The 14,064-nt window shown below is 31.0% G+C and overlaps 1 non-coding gene across 1 annotated transcript; it reads right to left on the bottom strand.

Annotated features, from left to right (window-relative positions):
• Nucleotides 1-13,435: 13,435 nt before the first annotated feature.
• LOC131169655 (small nucleolar RNA R71) lies at nt 13,436-13,542 on the bottom strand. Its single transcript, XR_009140548.1, has one exon. It is a non-coding gene; the product is annotated as a small nucleolar RNA R71 (small nucleolar RNA).
• Nucleotides 13,543-14,064: the final 522 nt, after the last annotated feature.

Raw genomic sequence — 14,064 nt, 5'->3', positions numbered from 1 at the left:
GTTTTAATATTTCTTTTTCAAGAATTTGGTTTGAGTCTTCACAGTATTTGTGTATTCTAATTCATTTGTTATAGAAAGTGGCCTTAGTGAGGTGAAACATAGTTGATGGCATTAAAATACAGAGCCATTACCCTTTACTTTTCCAAGGTAAGGCTACCACTTGCACCTGGATGGTTTGCAACCATTACCCTCTGATTAGCTTCCCTAAGCTTATCTGATGGACTATTTTCTCTGTCAAATTAAAGGAAAAGAAGTGTATAAGTTTGCCAAATTGTGCAGGCCAAGATATATATATATATATATATATATATATATATATATATATATATATATATATATATATATACAGAGAGAGAGAGACTAACTAGAAAGAAAGAAAAGGAGAGAATGTTATTTTTTTTTCTTTAAATTATTATATTATGTGTTAAGTGGGTCCCACATTTTTATATAAGATAAACCACATGGGATGCCACCTCAATAGAGACACACTCCCTCCAAATTGATTTCAAATTTTGATAAAATTTATGCAAACCTTTTAATTTTGGCTTATTTTGCCAAAATTGAAACGTTAAGATTGCAAAAGCATACAAAGGTTTTACTTTTGTGTATGATTAGTCCATTAAATTATTTATTATTATTATTATTTTCTTTAAATTTAATATATATGTATTCTGATGTTTTGGACTTAAATGAAAAGATTTAAAGGTAATTAAATAAACTTTGAAAAGTTTAGGGACTACGGAGATGTTAAAAATTTTCGAAATAGCCTAGCCACCCCCTTTTGTTTTTCTTCCCCCAAAATCCACTTCCCCTTCCCCAACTTCGACAATAGCCACCCATGGCTAGTGAGCTTTTCTAGCGAAACTAACCGACACTGCAAACTCTAAGGAGCCATGAATGCCGTGGGGTGGTTGCAAAGATGGGAGAGAGAAGAGAGAGTAAGGAAATGCATGCAAAGGGCAACAACTTCCATGATGTCATTTGGTAGCCTTTTCTGACAGTCCAGGTGGTGTTTAAATCCTCAGAAACTCATTTTCATTTTTTTACCGACCTTGCCTCAAATGGTGGCGGAAGGAAGGACATTCATAAAGGAGAGAGAGAGAGAGAGAGAGAGAGAGAGAGAGAGAGAGAGAGAGAGAGAGAGGTTTTAGAGCTTTATAGGCCAATTTCGGCCATCTAGTGACTGGAATGGATGATTAGGCCCAATAATCTTCATCTACTCTCTATAAGCTTTGTTTGACACTAACCATCTCTCAGTTAGAACTCAAAAGGAGAAGATGCTCATCAGATGGCCTAAACTAAATCGATCAATATCTAGCGATCGAAGTAGAGTTTCAACAAACCATCTATGGATCCATCACTAGCAACTTATGGACATCTTGAATGTACACTCGAATCGTTGATAGCTCATTGACGCCCAAGACTAAGTTTTCAACTTGATTCAGATGCTTGACAGCCCATCCTAGAACATAGTTAATATTACACTTGATTTCATCATTTTTCATACATTCTAGATGCATTCCAGGTAGTAGAATTGGCAAAGGTAAGCTCAAACTCAACTTCTGTAGTTTTTACCTAGTTTTAAGCTAGCTAATTAAATTGTATAATATTCCTAACTTAGTGAAATTAGGTAAAAAGAATTTAATTAATAGAAGGATGATGAAAAGGACCTCCAAGAATATTTTCATAATTTTTGAAGTTCTACAAATAATCATTTAGACTATAGACGGGTTAGGAACCTGAATGGAAGATTAGACAATTGGACCTAGATTAGGTTTCTTATAGGTCCTAGATGGGCAATGTGACTTTATGTTGTGGGCCTGAGATCCTGTGTGTTATTGTTGCTACAAACTTGTTGAGTTTTCTTACAGGAGCTAGGTCTAGTTATAGAGAGACTCTGCCAAAAATTTGGCAAAATTATAGGATAAAATTATTACTTCTTTAATTTAATTTAATTATTTCTGTCAATCAATTGATAGAGGTCAGTACTGTGTTTATATGGGTGATAAGGGCCGACCATCTTCTCCTTCCTATAAGACCAGTTATAGTTAGATCGTCAGCTCTATGAGTTAGTTATTGGTTATTTTTATAATTTCAATATTATTTATATATTCAGTATGCTCATGCATTTCATAAATATATTCGGTATGCTCATACATTTCATAAATATTTAGCATGCTCAATCTATGTATTTATGATGTGTTTGCCGCCCTAAGGATAATTTAAAGTTGTGTGTGTGTGTGTGTGTGTGTGTGTGTGATGGAAATGTATTAGACCGATAGACATTGCTTAGGTTAATCTCATTGGGACCCGATCCTTATGGATATAGAAGGTCATGGTAAGCATGGCTTTAAGTTGATCTTGCTGACCCTTGCATATGGATTTAAGTAAAAGTTCGGCTTGAGTTGGTTTGCTAGTAGGTTTTAGATTAAGAGAGCTGTTATAGAAGATTAGCTCTCATTTTGTATATGGATGTAGTATACTAAATGTTTGTGTAGCTCCAAATTATCTTCTCATGTAAATTTTGATTGTATTATTTATTATATTTATTGGTTGTGCATTTCATGTAGGATTTACACTAGTTTTAAGTAGTTGTAGAAATTACATCTATAATCAATATCTAAACTCTCTGGGTCAAATACTTATTATTGTTCAACATATATTGCCTCAAGTTGCATGAAGAGCATTTTCTATAGAATTTAACCTACATTTTTCTCCACAAGTTGTACTGTTTAATATTAGCTTTATTATGTTTAGATAATTATTTACTTATTTAATTATTATTTATTTATTTGTTCTTCTAACTCTGTTGTGACTCTAACAAATACTGTATTAACAGATAATGATAAATGAATTAAATATATTGGACATCAAGGTTAAGCTAGGCTCTCCCCAATTGTTGTGCTAAGGATTAGATTGAGTTAGACTCCTTTAATTGTAATATAATATTTATAAATTTAAACGATACATAATTTTTTTGCATTTTTTTATAATTATAGATAGATTTTAAGTATCGTGATATCCAAACTTACTTAGCTAGTCATATATATGGCTATATAGAACATAGGATCAATCCTCCAAAACCCCTAAAGAACTTTTCCATTCTACTTTTAGTAATGATAGTACAAAATTGTGTAATAAAATATTAAAAAAGACTAACAAACTCATGCATAAAATAAGAAGGGTTTGTAAAAAATTTTTCAACTCCTTTTCTTTATAGATTAAGGGACGAGGAATTATCATTGGTAATTATAAATTAAGCACTAGCCCTGTAAAAATCCATGCAACTTGTCACTTGTAAAGTAGATCCTTTGCCTAAATTAATGATCAAAACTCCATTGATTTTATGCACAAATTCATTATTTCAAAAGAATAATCTAGTAAAGTCCATCAAAGTCAAACCATAAATTGAGAAGTTAATAAGCAAATTGAGGCTATCATTCCCTTTCTAGTTTTGAAAACATATATTCTTGTTATGCAAATAATAGACAGAGGAATTCATAATGTTCATTAGCAGTACATAACCTAAAAATTGAGAAACACATTCACAAATTTTAAAATAAGGCCTAATGATTCCAAAAATCTGAACTTTTTTGTATTTTGGTGTTTTAATCCAATTCTTTTAATTGGGGAAAGTGTGCCCCAATTGATGTGTCATGATAATGGCCTTTTTTTTATTCTATTTGTGTGGCTTCCACGTGACACATAAGATTAAAAAAAAATAGTTAACTATAGTTAGCAACTTAATCAAAAGGTAAATTTATAATCTATAAATCTTAAATTAAAAATCCACTCTTCTTCCACGCTATTTTCGACCATCAAAAACTATCTCTGCTCTGCTTCCTTTATAGTTAATAATTATATAAAAGCAAAGGTATGTGTTATGATAAAACTCAGTTGATTGAGCGTATAATAACAAAAAGAAAACCAATAAAATTTAATATAATACAATAATTATGTGCATAGTTCACCCTTTCATTAGGGCTATGTTTATAGATATATAATTTTTCACTATTAATAATTATATAAAATACATCAATGAGCTGAAAAACCCTTTCATAATAGTTTACTCACTACAAGAAAACATGCAATTATTGACATTAATAATTTAATTTAGGTACACTAATTAGTGTCATTAAATGTTTATCGATAATTTCTTAGGCATCGGCGCTTGCGTTGCTATAAGTGTTGTCGCCTCACATTTTTGTGACACTAGACCTTTGCGTCGATAATATTAATTTGGCAACACTTTTTGTTTAAGTGTCAGCAATTTGATGACACAATAGATCTTCAACGTCGTCACGTTGACTACACTCTGAATTCATTTTGACATAAACACGTTAACACTTTTTTTATAAACGTCACCACATTGGCGACACATACATTCATTGGCGTCATCATATGAATAACACTTGTTCTTTAAGGGTCCTAAAATTGACAACACACAGTAATGGTTACATCCCGAATTAACTACACTATGCATGTATAGTGTCCCAAATGTGGTGACCCTTGTTCTACAAGCGTCCCAAATTGAATGACACATAATTATAGTTGTGTCCCCATTTAACTACGCTCTAGATGTACATTGTCCTGAATATAGTGACATTTACCTAAAAAGCATCCCCATGGACAATGCTTAGTTATGATTGTGTCCCTAACTGGCTACAAAATGCCTATATAGTGTCCTAAATTTGGCCAACACTTACTATAAAAGCATCACAAAATGGACGACACATTATTTAAGTTGTGTCCTCATTGTAGCTACACTATTTACATAAGGTCTTCAATTGGGTACAAGAAAGTGTAGCTAATTCATTAAATTTCAATGCAATTTTTGTTAATTATACCCTATACTAATCAATTTTTTTTTAATAATAATTTTAAACCTATAAAGTACTTACATTATTGAAAACATATGAAACACTAATTTTTTTTCTAAAACAAATAAAATTTATGATATATTAATATATCACATTTGGTCAAGCAACATTTGGTTACAAAATGAGAATCCAATCCAATAAAAGGCAAAATCATCCTAATGATGTCATATGTGCAAATCAATTCATCAAAACACAAAAACCAGATATCTTCATGTCTTGAAACTTGATGTCTAGTTACATTTGATTGCTCTTTATATTTCAATTATTCTGCACATCAAATAAAATGCAAGTATAAAGATAATTAGTATAAGATAATATGGTGAAATTTGAAGTTATATCAACAAATATTCAAAATAATCAAATGAAATATTACATTTGAATAATCAATTTGGCAATATTACAAATGCAAGACATGAAAATAAAATAATAGTGCAATCACAAGAAAATACACCACTTAAATTAAAAATAATAAAGAAATCAAATTAATTAAACACAATCCTAAAATAAATAAAATGTAAAAGATAAAATGATTTGAAAAAAATACTCACATCAATAACTCAAACATCATGTCAATCTTAATTATCTTGAGATTCAGTAAAATTTATTTGAGCCTAAAAAATAAAAATAAATCATATAAAATTACATTTATATTTATTATCAATAGTTTTACTATAATAATCAAATATATACTAACTTAAGAAAACATAAGTATGAAATGAGAAAATTCAATTCAAAAAATATCCCAGTCTATCTGAAGGCTAGCCATCTTCCCTTCATAATGATTTTTAAGTCTGCCATCTTCTCTTCATACTCTTCTTTCATGTTTGCTATCTTTGTCTCATAATTGCTTTGCATGTCATGAATTTCCTTTTGAAGATCGTCCATTTCAGGCTGACTTGTTTTTCTTTATTGAAATTTAGGTCCAAAAATCTGTGTAGGGGTAACTCTTAGTCCACATTGTCTAGCCCTATCATATTGGTCTTGTCCTATGACTTTAGTGAACATTTCATCCTCTATAATATTTACATTATAATCTTCAGATGTTGCAACATGTTCAACAACAATATTCGTAGCCATCTCCTATTTTATAACTTAAAAATATAGCATAATATACTCTAATTTTCTTTCAATCACATATATAAAGTAGATATCAGTTTTAGCTTAAATATAATTTACCACAATTTCTTGTGCTACTAGATTGTTGAAATTCTAATCCTTTCTTTTATGAGTTAGTGTGAAAAACTCAATTTGTCCTGGCTGTTTTCCATGTGTCATTTCCTGTCATGACAAATTATTAAGTATTTAAATGAAATTGTAATATATATATATATATATATATATATATATATATATATATATATATATATATATATATATATATATATATATATAAACTGAAACTAACATATTCATATCTTTTTCTTGCAAAACTCTTTGAACCAGTGGTATGCGTTTTATGATAAACCTATGCTGCTTTACCTCTTCATGAAAAGCTGTAAAAAAATATAATAAAAAATCAAATTGATACGCTTTTCATTCTCATCTTCAAAAAGAATAATATCATGAATATCTTAACTTACATCATTATATACTTTAACTTTTAAGTTTTGTAAAATAAATAATTCTTTCAAAATAGCAAACATTATATAATTCAAATTTGAAATGTACTTGTGATTTCTCTGAAAACTAGTATTGAACAAGCTTTTTCCATTAATTTGGATGGACTCCAATTAGAACTAACCTTTCAATTTCTTCTTGAGTTTTTAAAAGCAAAAAATGTTTACTTTTAAAATAAAATTTGAAGTCTTTCCACTTACGAGTAATTGATTCTAGCACCCATTTTTGCACTTCAATATTATCAGGGATCTCAAAATATTTCTATAGTAATTTTAAAAATGAGAAAGTCAGTATATATCAAAAGACATTAAAATTTAAGAAAAATATAAAAATTTTGAAAACAAGCCACTTTAAAATGGAATTTTGTTACCTTAGTCAATTTTATCAAATCTTCTTTATTGTTGCTAGTTATTTTCCTCCAATCTAACCAATCGATTGAACAAAACTCCTTTTTTCTTGCAACAGTACCCAACCATCCTCCCAAAATCCCTCCTCCTTTTTTAATTGGTTGTCCCAACCCATTAAATTGAACCACAATTCTTTGACCTTTAGGCAAGATCCACACATCCTTGGTATGTATAATTCCTCACTTTTTGCAGACAATCCCTTACTCATCTGTATAATAAATCAATTAATTTTATAACTTTTATTACTATTATTCAAAGGCAATGTAAGATCTTACATCTTATTTCCACATCATCATAAACTTCATTACTTATCCCGTCATCTTGTGTTTGACTATCATTAAATTGAGTTTCACTAGGTGGTTGAGTCTCACTATTAGAATTTGGGTGGATAGTTTCCATCATTGCAGATGCACTTGCACCTTGGCTACTCAAAAGGCATTCTCTCAACCACTTTCTTGCCATCATAAATGACACAAATAAAGTTAGGAATACTTGAGTTATCATATATAAAGCACATAAAAAAAATACATGTTCTATGCTAATTGAGACCATTTATAAAAAAGATGCATAGGAAAATCAATTTATTAGAAAACATATAAAAAGCAAATAAAAACATACATGTTTGAATCCAATTGCCATTAGCAAAAAAGGAAAAGAAAAACTTATTCACTAGAAACATTTGGCTCATCAATATCCTCTCTAACCCAATTGTTGTGCTCATTATCATCAATAGTTGCATCCACAACTTGAGGCATGCATTGGGTGTATGTATCATCATCCTCAAGTTGTGAAACAATCCCCATATCATATAAATCTCTTGGTTTTGTATAAGTTACTTATGGCCATTTGGTGTGCTGGATCTTGTACATAAAATACTTGTTTTGCTTGAGATGAGAAAACAAAAGGATCATCTTGTAAGGAATGGCCTGTATGAATTAATCTAGAGAAGTTAATCAAAGTGCAACCATTTGCATCTATTTTTAATCCCCTAAGGGACTTGACATCAACCCAATCACATGTAAACATCACAACTTTGAACATTCTGTAATAATCTAAGGCTTCCATAATATGGTATCCCATCCACCTCCATAAGCACTCTGTTATTTTGGGTTTTCCTTAATCATTCACAATATCTTGTATGAAATTTGAAGTCATTAATAATGAACTCATTAAATTTTCTAACAATATTGTTTGGGCCTCTAGCAATGGATACTATTTCTTCTGATACATTGCCCTTTGTCATCTTTGGCACCTAAAATTTCATATAAAAGGTATGTAAGAACTATTTGCACATATAAAATATGAAAAGTTTCTTTATATTGAAACAACATTTATTCATAAGTAACTCACTTGGTTTAAAAGCCACTGAGGAAATTTTTCTACAAGCCACTTTTGTTCAATATGTTGATTGGGTCGATTGGGTTGATATGCTCTTCTTTAAGCAACCAAAAATTCACTAGTTATAGTTAAAAAAATTATTAAATTAAAAAAAGTTAAATAATTAATATTTTAATAAACTTTAAAAACAACTGACCTATGATAAGGAGATATCTTATCATAGTGAAGTAGCACATAACAATGTACTTGTGCTAAAGCCATATTATCAAGAACAACAAAATCTGTTTTCCCTAAAATTCACCCACCAGTTGAAAACATATACTTTTCAACATTATCAACATAATCAAAATTCCTCTGTGGATGATTGAATGTTGTTTCGACTCCTCTAAGATATCATGAACAAAAAATCAAACATTCATTTGCAATATAGCCTTTTGCGATTGAACCCTCTGGTTGAGCTCTATATTCGCACATGTAATTTTAAACGAACCAAGTCCCTTTCAATATAATAGTTTTAAGATAGTAATTAGTATTAGTGATATAAGAATAGTAAATATGGTAATATTTTATTTAAAAAAATATATATCTCACCTCTCTATAGGAAACTTCCATTTGTATTGCACAGGACCTCCAAGTTTGGCTTCTCCAACTAGATGTATGGTCAAGTGAACCATAATGGTAAAAAAAAACTTGAAAGAAGTATCTTTTCCATATGACAAAGTGTTTGAGCCACTCTTGCTTCTAATTGATCAAGCTCATTTAAATTATTTATAACACAACGCTTTAAAAAATGATGATAACTCGAACACAACAAAAACAACTTGAGTAGGCATGCATGCTCTTAAAGCTATCGAGAGAATGTCTTGTATCAAAATATGGCCATCATGACTTTTAGATTTGATAACTTGTGCTCTTTCAAGTTTACACACCTTGAAATATTCTATGCATATCCATCTGGAACCTTCATATTTTTTAACACCATTAGGAAAAGTTCTTTTTCTTTTGAAGTCATTGTGTAGCATGCTTAAGGCAAACATTTAACATTGTTATCTTTATATATAGGATGGAGTTCATGTCTTATGCCCATATCTACTAAATCAAGCCTTGCTTTAAAGTTGTCTTTGCTCTTGCCATCAAGATTCAATAATGTACCAATTAGATTATCGCATTCATTTTTCTCAATATGCATAACATCTAAATTATGACAAAAAAGATTGAACTCCCAATAAGGTAAATCAAATAATATTCTCCATTTCTTCCATAGACAATGTGTCACTACACTTGCCAAGATTTTGCATCTCTTTTTTTAATGTTTTTAAAAGTTTGAGTATCTTTAATAAAATTATCAACATCTTCAAACACCAATGCTTCATCATTAATGCAGAACTACACAACAAACTCATGAATTCTAGATGTTTTTGCGTGTTCTCTAAACTATTTCTTAGTTTTTGTTAATGCTTTTGTCACACCTTACCCTTTTATAAGATATGATATGTTCCCATAATAAGCCTAATTAATTACCAAACTCCATCTACCAATAATCCATTAAATATACTATAAGGGATTCAAATTCATTTTCCCATTTAAAATTATCAATAAAAGGGCTATAGTGATTTTAAGATTAAGAAAATACTACGAAATTTAGTTCAGAGAAGAAATAATATTTTTAAAACTTTAAGAATTTTGGCCAAAAATCAGCGTGGTGATGGCTAAAAATATAATTATCAAAAATTTAAACCTTTAGCAATAATATGGATCACAATTACTCAACTAATCAATAATTCATCAAGTCCACATTTCCTCAATGATTTTCTTCATTCGATATCCAAAAGAAATAAAAATTTACAAATTTACATTTAATGGAAATCAACAAAATAATATTACATTGTTTTGTACGACTGCTCAAATGATTTTTACATACATACAGTTTTTATTTACATCAGAAACAAAATACAAAGAGTAACCTAGAAATATACCTTGTCTGTCAAGGAGTACAGCTTCTAATGTGTTCACTTAGCTACCTTATCTTTTTCCCTACATGCGACAGCATAGAAATAGCTATTACTGAGTATTTAACTCAGTAGTGCACAACGTAATAATTTATAAATCATCATAAAACATAATTAATCAAACCATGATAAAATATTCAAGATGCTCAAATTTTCATAAAATATGAAACCAGTAAAAATGTTCTCAACATTAATAAATCGTTATTCACAAATCATTTATTTTCACAACATATTTATTAAAATAATTAAATTCATTTGTGTTGCCAACTACACACAATTTAAGTCATTACACAAAATTTCACGATCAATACTGCGTTATACACCACGACAAAGCTATCTCAACCCCAATAGCCGTTACTAATGGGGAAAGTAAGGCTAGCTAGCAAATATGAATGCATTCATTCAATCTCAAGCTCAATTGGCAAGCTATAGAGGGAAAGTAACAAATCAATCTCAACCTCATTAACCGTTATCAATGAGGGAATAATCAAAGTTTGCCATACTAACTGTGATTTCCAAATAATTTAAAACTAGTTCCATTCAAATCACAACATTTCAAATCATTCCATAAAAGAATTTCTATTCAAATCACAATATTTCAAATCATAACAATCAACACATAGGATTGGCAACACATTAAATTCTCAAGCACTTCTAAAAACACATTTTATCCAGCCACCCCCTTACTATAATAAAATCAATGGCCAACATCCACCTTTTCAACAAAATAATATATTCTTTTCAACATTCAAGATATTCTCAAAACAATGTAAACATTTCTCAAAGACAAAGTAAATTTGATAAGTGCATAATTTATTAATTTTACTTCCATCACATTTAATGTTTCTAGGGTATCTTTATGCCTAATTCAATTGATTAAAGTATAATTATCTATTAGGCATATGTTTAGAGAGTTGTTGGAATAATTGTGTTAAATGAAGAAATTTTTAGCATGTGCATTAATTTGACTCTTGCTGTATTTTTCAAGGTTTTGGTGAAGTTGCAAAGCATAGAAGTGTGGAAGGAAGCTTGGAAAGGTTGAAGGATTGAGAAGCATTGTTGATACAAAGTACACGGGTCGTGTAAGCACAACCATGGACCCGTGTAACATTCTGCCAGAAGAAATCCAGAGAACCGAGGAAGAAACAAAGTACACGGGCCGTGTAACTTGACCCGTGTAAATCCTGGAGACCCGTGTAACCTTCTGTGCCAATACAAGACATACCCACTCAGCTCTAGTAAGTTACACGGCCCTGGGCTGTGTAGTGATACACGGGCCGTGTATCCGTCAACAATCAGTTTCCTGATTTTGCTCCAGTTGTAGTTTTGATACAGAGAGAGACTCCTAACACCTCAGGGACTCTAAAAACCTAACCCTAGGCCATTTATTGTAAATAGAAGAGGCAGCAGCCGACACAAGGATCAGACCTTTGTTCTCTATTCACATTCTAGATTTCTTCAATTTTCTTCTTTATTTTTCTGCAAGCCATAAACATGAGTGGCTAAGTTTTTAATTCAGTTCAAGGGATTCAAGTTCTTTTGCATGATTTGTGAGACCAGGTTCTTAATTTAATTTATGTCTTTTGAATATCTATTGTTTTCTAATTTCATTGTTTTTGATCTATTGAATGATTTATTGAAAAGGCCTATTAGTTAATTGTTTGATGAGATTAATTGCTAGTTTGTCTTCATAATCCGTAATTATTGTGTAAGATTGAACGTGAGTAGCAATTAGATTTTATTGATTATGATCCAAGTTTTTGATAATAACCTAAGGAAACAATAGGATGAATTAAATGATTTATGCTTCATAAATTGTTGTTCAGCTTAACTACTTCCTTTTCTTAAAGCAGTTATTAATTTGATGAGGATTTCTTAATACCAATTTAGTTAATAATTAGAGTCAATAAGAGTGCTGGGCTTGAATTGATGATTATAGGGAAGTTAGGGATTTTACCTCGCTGTTTGGTAAATCTACGTTAAGTATTCAATAAGAGATAATTGTATTTCTTTTGTCTATGATCAAATTAATGCATTGGAATGTGAATTACCTTGGACTGAAGTTTGTTTAATTTGAGAGTTTCTTATTTAATTTTAGATCTTAATTTTTAATTTTGATTTCTTCTTTGGATTGCGAATTACAAACACCCCCCCCCCCCCCGCCCCCCAACCTTTGTTTCTTTTTTTTTTTCCTTACAAAAGTGCACAGAATTTAATAATTTAGTCTCTAGGGTTCGACCTGGATTTACCACTTACTACAAAAAATATTTCATAGCTGGTAATTTCAGTTAATTTAATTTCTGGTGGATTCGACAGCCATCATGAATTTTGGCGCCATTGTCGTGGACTGAAATTTATTGGATTTTGTGTTTTTAGTGTTAGGATATTCTGTTATTAATTTTGTTTATGAGTTGTTGCTGTTTTCATGTTTTCGAAAAAAAAAATTACGATGTGACTATTCATCAAGAATTTTGGTTGAATTTGGAGGGCGGTCCATACTTATTTTGAAGGAAATGACGTTCTGATCAAGACCAATCAATCCATAGGATTCTTCAGCCCCACTCTCTTGAGGCCAAATTCGATTGTTTTCTAGGGTTTTGAGGCATTTTTTTATTTTTACTTTGATTTTTTTTTTTTGTTTATGACAAGAACTTCTCAATCTGGTGAGTTGATCTTTGATCCAGAAGTAGAAAAAACAGCTAAACAGTTGAGAAAATTGGCTAAGCAGGCTAAGCAGATTTCGATTACATCTGAAGGAGTCCAATCTCCAAAGGAGTTAAGTTCGAATTCGAATTTGGATTCAAATTCCGAAAATGAAACCATGGCTGTTAGAACCTTGAAAGAGTTGGCTGCTCCTGATCTAAACCAATAGCCTTTGTGTATTCAATACCCTGCTTTAAATGTTGCTTTTGAGTTGAAATCTGGACTAATCCATTTGTTGCCTAAGTTTCATGGTCTTGCAGGTGAGGATCTACATAAGCATTTAAAGGAATTTCATGTTGTGTGTTCCAGCATAAAACCTCAAGGAGTTTCAGAGGATCAAATCAAGTTTCGAGTTTTCCTTTTCTCACTGAAAGGAACAGCTAAGGATTGGTTGTATTACCTTCCTTCTGGATCCATCAACTGATGGAATGGTATGAAGCAGATATTTTTGGAGAAGTATTTTTCTGCTTCCCATGCTGTCAACATAAGAAAAGAAATTTGTGGCATCCGGCAGTCCAATGGAGAGAGCTTATATGAGTATTGGGAGAGATTTAAGAAGCTGTGTGCAAGCTGTCCCCATCATCAAATAAGTGAATAGCTCTTGATTTAATATTTCTATGAGGGACTTCTACCAATGGATCACAGTATGATATATGCTGCTACTGGAGGAGCTTTGGTTGACAAGACCCCAGAAGAAGCGAGGAGGCTGATTGCTAACATGGCAACAAATTCTCAGCAGTTTGGCATGAGAATGGATCACACACCTATGAAGGTTGATGAGGTAATGATTGTATCAAATTATATAGACATTTAAGGTTAACATCCATTGCATTTTGTTAGCATTTAGTATTCTTTTATGTTTATTTTTATATGTTTTCATTATTATTTTAGAAAGCATGTTAATCCGACCCAATTCATTGATTTTTATATTTTGTCAGGTGTTTTTATGTGGTTCTAGAATCAAAGATGAGTTTGGAAGAGATCTGAAGGTCAAAACGTGAAGAATACAAGGCCAGAAGCAGTACACGGGCCGTGTAACCTACCCCGTGTAACTCTCTGGACTGAAGAAAACATGAAAAATGAAGTGGCAAAAATTTACATGGGGCGTGT

Source organism: Hevea brasiliensis, chromosome 1 (genome assembly GCF_030052815.1).
Source record: "Hevea brasiliensis isolate MT/VB/25A 57/8 chromosome 1, ASM3005281v1, whole genome shotgun sequence".
Taxonomy (NCBI): domain Eukaryota; kingdom Viridiplantae; phylum Streptophyta; class Magnoliopsida; order Malpighiales; family Euphorbiaceae; genus Hevea; species Hevea brasiliensis.
This window is presented reverse-complemented; position numbering and strand designations above follow the sequence as displayed.